The sequence below is a fragment of the Acinonyx jubatus genome, chromosome C1, assembly GCF_027475565.1.
Source record: "Acinonyx jubatus isolate Ajub_Pintada_27869175 chromosome C1, VMU_Ajub_asm_v1.0, whole genome shotgun sequence".
In the NCBI taxonomy this organism is placed as follows: domain Eukaryota; kingdom Metazoa; phylum Chordata; class Mammalia; order Carnivora; family Felidae; genus Acinonyx; species Acinonyx jubatus.
The window spans coordinates 97,853,387-97,863,840 of record NC_069381.1 but is presented as its reverse complement, the minus strand read 5'-3'; the positions used below and the strand labels follow the sequence as shown (position 1 = coordinate 97,863,840).

At 45.9% G+C, this 10,454-nt stretch overlaps 1 long non-coding RNA gene across 1 annotated transcript; it reads right to left on the bottom strand.

The window, feature by feature from the left end:
* Window positions 1-3,826: 3,826 nt before the first annotated feature.
* LOC128312086 (uncharacterized) lies at window positions 3,827-9,040 on the bottom strand. Its single transcript, XR_008290892.1, has 3 exons — window positions 8,860-9,040; window positions 5,171-5,243; window positions 3,827-3,947 (listed from the first exon to the last, which is right to left on the bottom strand). It is a non-coding gene; the product is annotated as an uncharacterized LOC128312086 (long non-coding RNA).
* Window positions 9,041-10,454: the final 1,414 nt, after the last annotated feature.

Genomic DNA, 10,454 nt, shown 5'->3' with positions numbered 1-10,454 from the left:
GTAGGTGGGAGGAATAGTGTGAGTAGGTCTCCAAGGCACCAAGAATCAGCAGAGGGAAAGGCCAGAGGGTGGTGGTAGAGGGGAAGAAACCAGAAGAGCCTGGTCAGGAACCGCCAAAAACGGAGACGTAACGCATCGGTGCCAGGGACTAACAGGGCTCTCTTCTAGGGGCCAGTGTGGTCAGGTGTATGTGTGAGCTGGAATCTTCTAGCAGGAGCATGGAGGTCAAATGTTTACCCTTTGATGATGAATTGTCTAACACCTTGTCATTTTGTCATACTTGCAATATGGAAGGCAGGAGAGCCTCATGGGCTCCGGAAAGAAACCATTGAGTTGGAATCTCACGGGACTCCACCACTTTCTACCTATGTGACTTGGAAGGTTGCTTACTTTTCTGTGCCTTGCATTTCCCATCTGCAAAACGGGGAAATACTAGTAATCCTCTCATAGCGTTGGCAGGATTAAGTCAAATGGTGGCTGGAAGGCCCTTAGCATAATGCCTGCATGCAGAGAGTAGTCAGTGAACATCAGCCGTTAATCAATGGTGAATCTACTTTGCATCTTGCTTATATTTCTTAGATAAAATCTGAGACACCCGAATAACAGCTTTGAAGAGAGCTTTCACGTATATAAGTCTCATGACCACTCCAGAATAATTTATCGTGCCCATTTTATAGCTAGAGAAAGCAGGACAAAGCACAGCAAAGTTGAATGACAAAACTAAGAGCACCTGACAGTCAAGTTGAAGAGCAAGTCTTTGGTCTAACTTCCCAGATTCCTTATGCTGCTTATGCTGCTACTGAGACATTGGCCAAAGTCCATTAATGCTAAGGACCAGTTAGACAAATGAACTGTCTGCTTTTCAGGTCTTGTCCAGAAGATCAGCCTTTATGAGTAGTTTTACCACACACGACATTTTATGTGTCTGCTTTCCTGTGGTGACATATCAGACTTGTGAACCTTGAAGCAACTCATTTGCTTCATTTACTGTATTTAGTGCATTTCATTTACTGAGGGATGAAGAGCCCCCAGAGTTGACAAATGGTTAGCTGTCGTAAACATGGCTCAACTATTTGGGTATTGGAGACGGGTCTCAGGGATGCAGCAGGCCGGTATCCATTGTCTACGTAGCCTTGGGTGAACTGCATAAGGCCCAGGAGCCTCAGTATACGCATCTGTAGAATGGGGATTCTGATACTGCCCTCCTAAGTTTGTGGGGAGGTATTGAAGACACATGCATTGTGCAGATCTTGCCATTCAGATAGGGTTCTTCAAGTATGCGTTCTCTTTCCCCACACCATCCCTGTTCTCCTTTCTGATGGCTGTAGGTTATCTTTCACAAAGGCCAGGTTAGGGAATGGACTAGATGCACAGAAAACACTAAAAAGTGAAATTTTACCAGCGATTCTTAAATGTTAGGCAGGGAGAGACCTTACAAATCGGTGTCTGGGCAGATAATAAAACCAAGATGTGTTTTTCTCCATTAAAAACTCCGAGCAGCCAGAATCGCCGATTGAATACTGCAAATCTCGTTTTAACTACGTTTGGATTTTATTTGTGTTACCGGGGGCTGAAATTGTGATTGCGTGGGTGACTTCAAGTGTCTCCACGGGCCTGATGTCGCCGTGGAGGACAGTGACTGTCCAATTAGGCTGGACAGGCCCCATCAAAGCGTGAGTCCTGATAACTGCGGGCCTTACCGACTGATTGGCTCAGGCCCAGAGCCGAGTCCCCTACGACACCCGTGCCGAAAAGGTGTTCCATGCGGTTTCAAATATATACAGACATAAAAAGGAACAGCCAGCAACGATTGCAAGACAACCAGTCACCAAACTCATCTCAAGGGCTCTTGTGCGCACACACACTGGTGAGCGGTCCTACCTTCCAAGCTGAGCTCTTAGAGGGGCACTTGTCAGAAACCGCTTTCTCCTGAATGGCCTGCATCTCAGGGGGGGCCTCCCGTTCCACCGAAGGAGGGAGCAGAGAGGCACTGGCTGTGCACCACTGTGGCAGAGCTCCTGGTCATCAATATTTGAATAGAGGCCCCTGAGCAGGTGCACCGGCTGCAGGAAGTGCCCGTGTCCTCCCCTTCACGTGGCCTCTCTCATGCTGCCGGAATACGCTGCCTAATCTCAAGCACCCAGAGGAGAACAGGTCAGTGAGAAGGAGCCCACGCCAGCCAGCCAACCCGTGCCCAGACATGCTATCTTGTTCTACAGACTTGGAGCTATCTGATGGTGCACGTAACCTGGCCAGCACATTCAGCCGCGCACTGGGGCTGGCAGGGGGTTCAGGGCCATGTGTCACTTACCTTCAGGGACTGGCTAGTCTTACAGGCTTTTGCTCTCATGTTTGAAATGAGTTTGAGATCTGCCCCCCAACATTGGATAAATGCCCTCCGCACGTTGCGTGGGCTTTACGCTGCCATCCACGTTCCCATTGTCATGAAAACCCACAGCTTTTGGCTAATATATACCAGTAACTGATAACCAAAGGGTCCTCCTATCCATCCTAGACTTATTTATTTCTATGTATTGACCTTAATACGGAGAGTGGGCATCGGAGGACCTGTCTTCCAGCTGTTTCTGTCTCTAGTCAACTAAAATGAATAGAAAAGTCATTTTGCCTCTTTCTGTCTCTGTTTCTGAATCCATCAAATGGAGATAGTTATCTGCTCCGTGTACCCTCTAAGAATTTGATGGAGACAAAGTAGGATCATATATATTACAAGGATAGCTTAAAAATTAGAAAGTATAAACTGGGGCGCCTGGGTGGCTCAGTGGGGTGAACGTCCAACTTTGGCTCAGGTCATGGTCTCACGGTTTGTGGGTTCGAGCCCCGTGTCAGGCTCTGTGCTGACAACTTGGAGCCTGGAGCCTGCTACAGATTCTGTGTCTCCCTCTCTCTCTCTGCCCCTCTCCCGCTTCTGCGCTCTCTCTCTCTCTCTCTCTCTCAATAATAAACATTAAAACAATTTTTTAAAACAAATTAGAAAGTATATAAAAATGAAGGTGGTGGCACAGTTTTAATAACAAAGCATAAGGGCTCCTGGATGGCTCAGGTAGTTAAGTGTCCGACTCCTGATATCGGCTCAGGTCATGATCTCACGGTTTGTGGGTTCAAGCCCCGAGTTATGCTCTGCACCGGCACTGGGGAGTCTGCTTGGGATTTTCTCTCTCCTTGCACCCCCCCAACCGCCACTTGCACGCACACTCTCCCTCTCTTTCTCTCTCAAAATAAATAAACTTTAAAAAAAGTAGAAAAGCGTAACTTCTTTGGATTCCACTTAGGCCAAATTTGTGACTATCTAGAAGGGGCAGTGTAAAAGTTTACCTTTGCCCTGTTATGAAAAAAGGATGCATTAAATAATTAAACAACATGAATAATACATGAGGGATATGTTTAACCTACATACGCGAACAATCAGATTTCACAAAGTTAGCAGCACTCATTTGCAAATTAAAAATTTATGTCATTCTTCTGCGTTCTCTGCAGCAACTCATGGTGTTCCTTGACTTAGCAACACTTAGCTGTTAAAATCAGAAACACGGAAAGGAACAGTTAGCTCACCTAACCCAAAGTTCTATTTTATTTTATTTTTTTACTATTTTAATGTTTATTTATTTTTGAGAAGGAGAGAGGCAGAGAAAGAGGGAGACACAGAATCCGAAGCAGGCTCCAGGCTCCGAGCTATCAGCACAGAGCCCGACTCGGGGCTCCAACCCGTGAACCGTGAGATCATGATCTGAGCCGAAGTCGGCCGCTCAACTGGCTGAACCACCCAGGCGCCCCACAAATGTGTCTTTTTTTTAAGTGGAAACTTCCACAAGACCACAGACTCACCTGCTTGGGTGAAACAAACGTTTGCTTGAGTATTACCTCACTTTCTCCCTTGAATAGCCAGGGATCCAGGTTTTACAGAGGGCCTGAGTCTAAAGCTCTTTAGACTGGGGGAATCAAAAGAAAAAAAAAAAAAGAATCAAAATTATGAGTAAAAACTTGTTACAAATATAAATGTTTATTTAGAAAAGAATCACAATAAATTTAAAAAATTGACACATAACATAAAATATTCTTATTAACTGCTTTATGATTTATATTATTATTGCCTTTTACTAATTGCACACCTTTAGAATCTTTTTCTTTTAAAAACGTCTTTTGGCTGCGAACCTTCTCATTACCTCTTCGTTTGATTACAGTTTTGTGATCTCACAATCTCAAGAGAGAAGAGTCAATATTTCCTTCCTTCCTAAAGCCTCTAGAGTGATTGATCAAAAATATTTCTTTATCGTTGCTACTCTACAAACTTTCCTTTTAGCTTCCCAACTTGTTATTGGTAATGTCATGTAAATTTTTACGATTGTATTCAAATTTGAGAAAACTTTTCTCGTTTCCCTCATTTGTGAACTGTTATAAGATACTTGCTTTGTTGTTCTGCTTGGAGTACATGCCCTATAAATACAGGAATTCTCATAAATCCTGTTTGTCACAATTGCTATTAAAAATAACAGCAATGGGGCACCTGGGTGGCCCAGGCGGTTGAGCATCTAACTTCAGCTCAGGTCTTGATCTCGCGGTTCTTGAGTTCAAGCCCCGCATCAGACTCTGTGCTGACAGCTCAGAGCCTGAAGACTGCTTTGGATTCTGTGTCTCCCTCTCTCTTTGCCCCTCCTCTGCGCTCACTCTCTCTCTCTCAAAAATAAATGGACATTAAGAAATAATAATAATAACGGCAACAGAAGGGGATTAATTTTTTGGAGTTGTATACACTCTTGTATCAGACATCTTCCTGATAAGAGAGGACTTCCAGTCTGATTAGGTGTTGGGAGAACAGAACCATTCACTTAACAATTTTCCGTATCTGATATTTGGAAGAGTTTTCCATATATTATCTCTGACTCCCTACATTTCGAACTTTATTTCTCCTCTACTCCTCATATATTTTATACCTGGTGGTGGGGCTACAAGACGTGTTCATATTTCCATATGACTCGAGGCGCTGCATACAAGTACCAATATGGTGGACAAGTCAGCATAGTGGGTGATAGGAATGTTCTGGAAAGCAATTCTTTCTCCGGCTGACTGGCAGTAACATAACTGTACATGAAAGTGACTGTGACCTACACAAATATATGCTTCTAAACCCAAACTAAACTCATCCTTCACTTACCTTCCTTTTAACTGGGTTCCAAAAATCCGTCCAATGTTGCCCCATCTGAAGAGTTATGTGAAAGAGTGGGAATCTGAGTAAAAGAAGCAGCATTCTTAATCGGTTGCAATGCAAATGTACTGTTTTTGCAAATTTTACAACATATGGCCATGTGAACCCCTTGGTAAAACCCTGCAGGGCCTTGGAAGGGGCCAATGCAGATGAGAGTCCTGAAGGTTAAGCTGCATTGACTTTGTGGTGAGGGCGAGGTCTCTGCTGCTTGGAAGACAGAGAATTGTGGCTCTCAACACTCTGGACAGGGCATGGCACATGCCTCTGAGGACGGAGGTGAGGGTGCTGTCTGGGCAAACGGACAAGCCAGGAGTCTGACACGCCTGGTCTAGAGGGGGCCAATGGTTTCCTCAGCGGGATCCAGCGGAGCTAAGGGCAGTAGGAGCACGAGAGGATGTGTCCTGCTGCACTGGGCTCCCAGGGAGAAATGATCAGTTGCTGTTAACAGGATGTGGTCACGTCTGCTGGCCACTGCAGCCCATCTATGAGCCAAGACGCCCCTGGAAAAGCAACCCAGTAATCTCTTTAAATGACATCATTAAAAACCAGTCACTCTGTTACAGCGTAAACATAACATTTACATTTAAATGCGGACAGTTGCATCATAACAAATATGAATGTTCTGTAGACATCAAGTAACACACAGAGGACAGTCTGGTGACCAAAGGAAGAAAGCCTCATTAAAGGTAAAATTCTCGGGGTGCCTGGGTGGCTCAGTCCGTTAAGTGTCCAACTCCTGATCGCGGCTCAAGTCACGATCTCATGGTTTGTGAGATGGAACCCTGAGTCGGGCTCTGTGCCTACAGTGCGGAGCCTGCTTGGGATATTCTCTCTCCCTCTCTCTGCCCCTCCCCTGCTGGCACACTGTCTCTCCCAAAATAAACTTAAGAATATATATACAATAAAGGTAAATTTCTCATGGAGGGTTCGCATCCCCCACAAAGGGCTGTTGGCCTGGAGCCCCTTTAACAATCTATCCCAATGACTTGTTTCACTATGAACTTGAAGAAAACCAAAAAAAAATGATTTAAAATATCCTGAAATTCTGATTTTTCGGAGTCTGGTTTTTAACTTTGGGCTGGACTCAGCTTCTTTAAGGCAACGTGCCCCACTCCTGTTTTCCTGCCTTTCTTAACCTTCGTTTTTGCTTGTCTGGCCACGTAAGTGCTCTGGAGGTGGCCTTCCCTGCTCTCCCCCAGAAACAATCGCTCCCTGAGTAGAGCACTTAGCCCTTTGATCGGTTCTGGTCTTCACTCTGATGTCTGTACATGCCTGTCACCCCTGCTAGGGTGTACAATTTTGAGGGTAAGGACCAAGGTCTATCTTTGTATTCCCAGTCCCTGCAAGGTCAAGGCACAAAACTGGAGCTTGGTAACTACCAATGATGGCTCCACTCTTAACGCTTTTCTTAACAGTCATAGTAATCATAGTCGCCTTGCTGTTGATTGGTTTAAGGGGAACATCCAATAGAAGTGTCTCTGATAACGGAAATGTTCTGGTGTGACTGAGGAAATGTTGATTCTCTTTTCTTTTTTTTGTTATATTTATTCATTTTTGAGACACAGAGTGTGAGCGGGGGAGGGGCAGAGAGCGAGAGGGAGACACAGAATCCGAAGTGGGCTCCAGGCTCCGAGCTGTCAGCACAGAGCCCGACGCGGGGCTCGAACTCACGAACCGTGAGATCACGACCTGAGCCGAAGTCTGACACTCAACCGACTGAGCCCCCAGAGCGCCTAGAACTGTTGATTGTCTTGAATGCTAATGAATTAAAATGCAAGCGTCCATCGGCCCATCTATTGGACAGTGCAGGCTGGCTAACTCAGGTGACTCAGGTGGGGCAGGTGACGTACAAGGCAGATCAGAGTTTTGTCGTCTGCAGGATACCGTCACGTCTGGGTGTGAGAGCCGGGACGATGTGGCCATCCTGCAGCCTTGAGAGGAACGCACCGAGGACAAAGCTGACACACAGATGACGGCAGAGAGGACGGAGAGAGTGTGAGCCACGGACTCCAGCAGCTCTGGAGCTGCCCCAGCCGGGACTTCCTTACGTGTGGGAAAGGACACTGTCCTCACTGGCGAAGCCATTTTAGGTAGGACTTTTGGTGATTGCAGCTAAAAGCCTCAAAGGCGCCAGCGCTCTTATGCTAATCAGGTGGGAAGAGGGGTCAGGATATACCATGTTCAGTGGGATTTGCAGACAACGTGTAGAGACTGTACATCAAGATGCAAGAAAAATACACAAAAAAGAAACCATTACAGAATCCCTATGCATCTGAAGTATGCGCTTTTCTCAGGCCAAAAACAGAGCTCATGAGCTGTTGTTGAGGGAAAAAGAGAAAGAATTCTGTAGAAGATATCCGTGGCTCGGGTCTAGCGAGGGCTTCTTTCACCCTTGCTTTCTTTTTTTAAAAAATTTTTTTTAACTTTTTTTTTTTAATTTATTTTTGAGACCAAGAGAGACAGAGCATGAACGGGGGAGGGGCAGAGAGAGAGGGAGACCCAGAATCGGAAGCAGGCTCCAGGCTCCAAGCCATCAGCCCAGAGCCCGACGCGGGGCTCGAACTCACAGACCGCGGGATCATGACCTGAGCCGAAGTCGGACGCTCAACCGACTGAGCCACCCAGGCGCCCCTCACCCTTGCTTTCTTTACAGGACTCTGTGTTCTGCGGGGGACCATTCCGTGTGACCCCCAAATCCCTAGTCACCCAGGTGGGTCTGAGATGGGAGCCTGGCCAACAGGGTACACCACACCTCAAGCCACAGTGATTGACTGAGGAATGGGCATGCGAATGTTCACTAAGATTCGACATGTGGACAATATAGACAACGCAAGACATAAAGGGTGTTCTTTTTATCTTCCATCCCTGGGGTCATGAGCTGTAAGTTTTCTGGCCAGAGGAGAGAGCCCTTGGAGACTAAAGCCAGTCCCAGGACCCGGAGAGACGGGGGAGATAGACAGAGCCTGATGCTACGATCTGAGCCCCCAGGTGCAGCCATGCCTCGAGCCCAAGTCCACCTTCAGACTTTTCATGTGCAGGGGGCCATTTTGTTCCTGATGTGCTGAGTGCCTTTCTGTGACTTGCAGCTGAGAGAGTCCTGACTGGTACAGTGGAGAATCAAATGGCAAGAGGGAGGCCCTGAATTTGCTGCCATGGTCAGAGTGGAGTCAGGGAAGAGAGATGTGCAGGAGCCGGGAAGGAAGCAGGATCCTGCTAAGCTTCACGAGGCGGTCAGGTGCAGTGGACAGCCGTCTGGAACCTGGACCCGCGTAGGTTTGGGACAAAATGATTGGAGTTTTAATACCAGCTTATCCGTCTGCTCGTTTGATAAACCTGAGAAACATTAAACATGGGCCTCAGCTTTTCAATCTACGAAACGGGAAAAGATGGCTTCTTTCTTAACTGTGTCACGAGAATTCAGTAGAGCGATCAACGTAGGTGAAATCCTTTGCACAGAACTTGGCAGGTAGCGCTCCCTTAATTGACTTCAGCCACTAAAAATGTCCAAAGGGACCACTTACATTCTCTCTTTTTGCTTGCTATTTAATCCTATTATACTTTTCTCTCTTTTGCTTGCTATTTAATCCTGGCCATTTCGATCAAAAAAGAATGCAAACTGCCGTTATTTGAATACGTACCTTGTTCCCGTGCTTTACACAAATCGTCTGTAATCCAGACAATAGTGATTCAAGGGAGGCGGCACCATTTCACAGGTGGGGAGAGATCAGTGACTTATCTACACTGCAGAGCCAGGAGGGCATCTAGGTGCGACTGGTGGCAGAGGAGAAACTCTAGTGGTGTTGTTTACTGTTGGATTTTTCTTTCTGAGGAGAAATATGAAAGACACACTGTTGTTTTGAATTTCAAACCATAGTTACCTGTGTAATTAAAGAACCTGTAAGTGCTTCAATAGGAAAAAGTGGAAACTGACCCACTGAATGCCAGACCGAGGGGTGTATCCAGTTAGAGATCTTACTGGGATATAGGTAAGATAATGTTCTTGAACTTCACACAGTCCGATTCAAAACTGAGCTTTTAGATTAAATTGAAAAGCAATAGTTTTAGAATTCTAGAGCTGCGGGGCGCCTGGGTGGCTCAGTCGGTTAAGCATCCGACTTCAGCCAGGTCACAATCTCGCGGTCCATGAGTTCGAGCCCCGCATCGCGCTCTCGGCTGATGGCTCAGAGCCTGGAGCCTGCTTCCGATTCTGTGTCTCCCTCTCTCTCTGCCCCTCCCCCATTCATGCTCTGTCTCTCTCTGTCCCCAAAATAAACATTAAAAAAAAAAATTAAAAAAAAAAATTCTAGAGCTGGAAGATGAGATTCATGCTAAACTGGACTTTTGTTTCCATTATTACAAGAACCCCCAAACGAAGCCCAAACATCCACCATTATCATCCCCACCCTCCTCCATATACCCCCTCACCCCAATCTGTTTTTTAAAAAACCTATGGGTGGTCCTATTCTGATGGCTTCACCATCCTCATTAGGACACAAATGAAGCTATTTTTGTTCCTCGGTAAACACAAAAGTTGTAAAGACGTGCCTGAGGATGTTTGCTACAGCCTGCCTGCAAGAGTAAAAAAAAAAAAAAAAGTGTGTATCCTTATTGCTGAAGTCCAGTAATAAGGGAGTTATTTAAATTAAGTGGAGCCCTGCTACAGCTAAAAAGAATTGAAGAGATCTATACGTGTGGACATGAAAAAAATGTCCTAAATGTTTAAAGAGCAAGATGCAGGGGCGCCTGGGTGGCTCAGTCGGTTGATTTCAGCTCAGGTCATGATCCCAGGGCCGTGAGACGCACGAGACCGCATAGGACTCTGTGCTGTCCCTGCGGAGCCTGCTTGGGATTCTCTCTCTCCCTCTTTCTCTGCCCCTCCCCGCCTCGTTCTCTCAAAAATAAACACCCCACTCGTTCTCTCAGAAATAGATAAATTAACATCAAAAAAAAGTAAGATGCAGAATGTTATTTAGAATATAATCTCATTTATGTTAAAAAAAAAAGCAAAAGGAAAGTATCTGCGTGATGGAAAAACCTAGAAGTAGCAACAACCCATTATTAGTGGTTATCGGGTTACTGTTTGGAGTGGGATCACAGACTTTTCCCTTTTTGTGGTTTTTGGTCTTTTAAATTTTTTTAAAATGTTTATTTTTTGGGGCGCCTGGGCGGCGCAGTCGGTTAAGCGTCCGACTTCAGCCAGGTCACGATCTCGCGGTCTGTGAGTTCGAGCCCC